The 4,357-nt window shown below is 39.5% G+C and overlaps 1 pseudogene; it reads right to left on the bottom strand.

The window, feature by feature from the left end:
• Positions 1-2,386: 2,386 nt before the first annotated feature.
• LOC125157666 (keratin, type II cytoskeletal 8-like) lies at positions 2,387-3,873 on the bottom strand (annotated as a pseudogene).
• Between the last annotated feature and the right edge of the window lie 484 nt (positions 3,874-4,357).

The raw sequence follows: 4,357 nt of genomic DNA on the forward strand, positions 1-4,357 counted from the left end.
AAAATAACCATTAAAAATAAATAACTAAAACGTAATCTCAAACATAATAATTCACCACACATGACTTGCATTGTTTTCTTTTACAATTATTAACTTTATGTATGATATAGATTTTAGAAAAAACAAAAAAGCTTGAGTTTTGGTGACTACATCCATAAATTTTAAAATAGTAATAATGTCTATTGTCTTTTTCCTAAATCTAGATTCCATTTAAAGTGAATTACCTCCAAAGTCAACCATTAAAATCAGTATCTCCATTGTAAGCCTGTTTATCCTCCAAAGAAGAGCTAAATCCAAGTGTTTTGTGAATAATGCAAAAGTTAAGCATTTAGCATCTAAATTCTATTTTATACAATGAAATAACACTTAGTTTTTATTGTGACTAGTACTGTTTATGGCAGCACCAAATGACAAAAGCCTATGTGGTTTAGCCTCACTTTATCCCATTAGTCATTCCCAGTAAGCTCTATGAAAATTGTTTATGTTGAATCATGCTGCTTTTTTTTTAATCTTTCAAAACTCTATTTTAGCACAGAGTAAATTCTCCCACACAGCATCTAAAAAATTTAGTCAAATGAAAAATCAACATGTGAAGGATTTCATCAAATGAACAATCAATCCACAAAGATTTGTACACATTTGAAAACAGCATATTAAGAATATACTGTAGTGCTCATTTCATTGGGAATTTCCTTTATTTCTTTTTTTTTTTAATTTCCTTTACTTCTAACAACTGTTTTGCCAGATTACTGTGGAGTTTCCACGGCCTGGTGGTGCTTAAGCTATAAAATTTTGTATTTAAATGTTTAGAAAGTCCTAAATTACAGTGTACTGGTGCAGCTATAAAAGTTATATAAAAGTAAATACTCGTAGGCTTGTCAGTCATCAGTCGTGGTAGCTTGGGCTATAGGGAGAAAAAAAACAATAGTAAAATACTGAATTCTTCACTCTCGATGGAAGGAAATGAAGGTCATGGCTTTGTGAAGGTTAAAATTAAACATTTCAGGCGTGTTAATGACCACCATTTTTAACGTTCATTCCTGTAGTTAACAATCACAGTATCAGTAGAATATCGTACTAGACAACTGTCAATTATAGACTGGTGTTAGCTAAATGAACCTGGAAGGGATCTTTCAAGTTTATTTTACAATGCTTTTTCAGATTATTTGGAGTTAGTTGTGTTTGGTTCTATCTATCTTAGAGTTAACAGCAGAAAAAAGCCCACCTGGGGGATGAGTGCATATGTCAAATAAACTGATGGTTTAATTACTGGATTTTTAGAAACTAAAAATGCAATAAACAGACCTGTGAAAGCCCAAGTTAAAATAGATAATATTAGTTTCTCTCTTAAAACATATTTTTTTCTTTTATGTCACATTTGCTCATGAAATGATTGGTCAGCTTCCTTGAATTTTATTTTAGATGGCAATTTATTGAAATACTTCTATCTGGGGGTGCCTGGGTGGCGCAGTCAGTTAAGCGTCCGACTTCAGCCAGGTCACGATCTCGCTGTCCATGAGTTCGAGCCCCACATCAGGCTCTGGGCTGATGGCTCAGAGCCTGGAGCCTGTTTCCGATTCTGTGTCTCCCTCTCTCTCTGCCCCTCCCCGATTCATGCTCTGTCTCTCTCTGTCCCCAAAAAAATAAATAAACTTAAAAAAAAAAAAGAAATACTTCTATCTGGAGGAAAATATTTCATTGGAATATAATGATGTCAAACTACAGAGTCTGTTCTTAGAGATACCAAAAATCAGTTGAAAAAACAAAACTTCAGTGAACACATTAATTTGATCTAAGCAATGATAAAGAATTAATTGATTCATTATTTCATTAATATTGGTTTTGAAAGAAATCAACTAAATTTTGTTGTGTGTTTTCTGTAGAATAAATTTTAGTGTATCTTCACTTAAGACAAAGACATTCCTGCAAGGAAGCATAAAATGTCATGTTATTTCATTTAATTCAATGTTTTTTTTTTAACACTGATGGTACTAAATCATAAAGTTCTTGAAGTCTGTGTGCAACTGCTTATATAATCCTTTGTGTTCTTACCACCACTCCTGAAACTGTCCTTGTTTTGTTACCAAAATATAAGAAAGTTACTGAACTTTTGTAATTTGTGCTTATTCTATTACTTTTATGGGGGAAGGGATTGTAAGAGCCATCTGTGACTTTATTTGGAAAAAGACACTTGAATTGGTTTTTATTTGGAGGCATGGGCAAGAGGGAGAACCCAGGGCAATAGACTCCCCACAAGGATAGGCTGAGGACCGGGGTTGAGCCTCAGGCAAGTCTCCTGTTCCTGACATTCCCTTGCACAAATGCTTCCCCCAAAGGCTCTATGTCAGACACAGAAATAGAGAGGCTGGGAGACCTCTGTAGTTGTTCACTTTGTCAGGATATCAAACGATTTGGACACCAGCTTCCCATCATGGGTTTTGATCTTCTTCACAACCACAGCCCTGGAGGAACTGAAATGGCTGAAGGAACTGGAGCCCCCACCAGAGCTGAAGCTGAACTGGAAGGAGCTCAGGCCATAGTTGATTCCAGGGCTTGTGAGGCTCCCAAAGGCCAAGCTCGGCCTGAGTAGTGGTGGTCTTAGTATCAACACTCATTTTCTGCATTTTAGATTCCAGCTGGCTTTCCCTACGCTCAACAAATTTGTGGTATATGTCAATCTTGATGCACAGGGCCAGCTTTATGCTCATGAACCCCTGGTGCTAGCACAGCTGTGATGCTATGTCTTGCTTGACTCACTGCAGGGAGGCCTCCAGCTTCTCTAGCTTGACAATGGTGTCCTTAACAGCTAGCTCCCCGTGATGATCAGCATCAGTGATGGTGACCTTCATGGAAGACCTCTGGCCTTGGAGGCCCTCCATCTCAGCCTGGAGTCAGCAGATGGATGTTCCAGTTCATCTCAGAAATCTCCATCTTCCTGTGACAGAGGTCATACCCGTTCTCCCCAGTCAATGTCTGCAGCTCCATATATTAGATCTCGTACATGGTCTCAGCCTCAACCTAACTGTGGTTGGCAATCTCCTTTTACTGGTGCTTGATCCCAGTGATGATGCTGTCCAGGTCCAAGGAGCAGCTGCTGTCCATGTACAGTAATATGAACATGTCCAAGATCTGGGACTGCAGCTCACAGATCTCCTTTTCATAAAGCTGTCTTAAGAAGCTGATCTCCTTGGTCGGCCCTCCCAGGCAGGATTCCAGTTCTACCTTATTCGTGTAAGCTTTGTCTACATCCTTCTTGGTGAGGACAAAGTCATTCTCCATGTCTTCATACTCTTTGATCTCCTTCTCCTACTTATTCTTGAAGTTCTCCACCAGCCCTTGCATGTTGTCAAGCTCCACCTCCAGCTTCAGCTTCTCCTGGCTCAGTGTATCCAGCTGCCACCAAAGGTTGTTGATGTAGCTTTCAAACATATTGTTCATGTTGTTCTGAGCTGTTTCTTGCTACTGAAGGAGACTACACTTGGTTTCCAGAATGTTTTTCTGCTACTCCAGCTGCCACATCTTGTCAACAAAGTAGGAAAACTTGTCCAGGGTCTTGATATGCTCCTTCTCCTAGGTGTGCACAACCTGGAGGTTGGGGCCCACTTCCAGCTTAATGGGGCTCAGCAGCCTTTGGTTCCTGAGATAACTGTGATGTTTTCCATACTTCCAGCCCTGCCATAGCCCCTGGAAATAATTCATGCTGGCATCCAGGCTACCCCTGAAGTTGCTTCTACTGCCCAACTGTGATAAGGTCATGGAGTTGATGCAGGAACCAGGCATGCTCATATATGAGTGGCTTCTGAAAGCCTGGGGGCTGAAAGTGGACACTCGGTAAGACCTCTGGGTCACCATGATGGACATGGTGAAGGCTGGAGTGGAAATGAGTAAGCTTAACCTGACAGGGGTTCTAGAAGAAGCTGAGAAGCTGCTTTTAGGTGGAGACCTATTCTATTTTTATATTCTAAGTAGCTTTAACACACTAAGCAAAACAATATACATGGGCATAAATGCACCTATTTTTCATCTTTGCATCATTTATGGACTATCTCTATCTTTATCAGTCTCTAATACATTAATGAAAACTGCAAAAGCAGACACCTGACATCTTAGTGAGTGATGGAAAATAGAATAAAAACAAGATGTCATCATGTGTGGACAAAGGAGAGCCAGCATAATATACAGGCAGGAATATTAGCGTGTAATCAAAATATAAGGACTGTCAATAGTTTAGTTAAGCTATTCCATGGTATTGCTACCTCAGCCTCCATTTTGTTAGATCAAGCAGCCTGAAGGATTCAAGGACTTTAAATCGACACTAGCCACATCATATAAGTGCATGACCTAGAGAGCAGCCCAC

This window comes from Prionailurus viverrinus, chromosome X, assembly GCF_022837055.1.
Source record: "Prionailurus viverrinus isolate Anna chromosome X, UM_Priviv_1.0, whole genome shotgun sequence".
Classification (NCBI taxonomy): domain Eukaryota; kingdom Metazoa; phylum Chordata; class Mammalia; order Carnivora; family Felidae; genus Prionailurus; species Prionailurus viverrinus.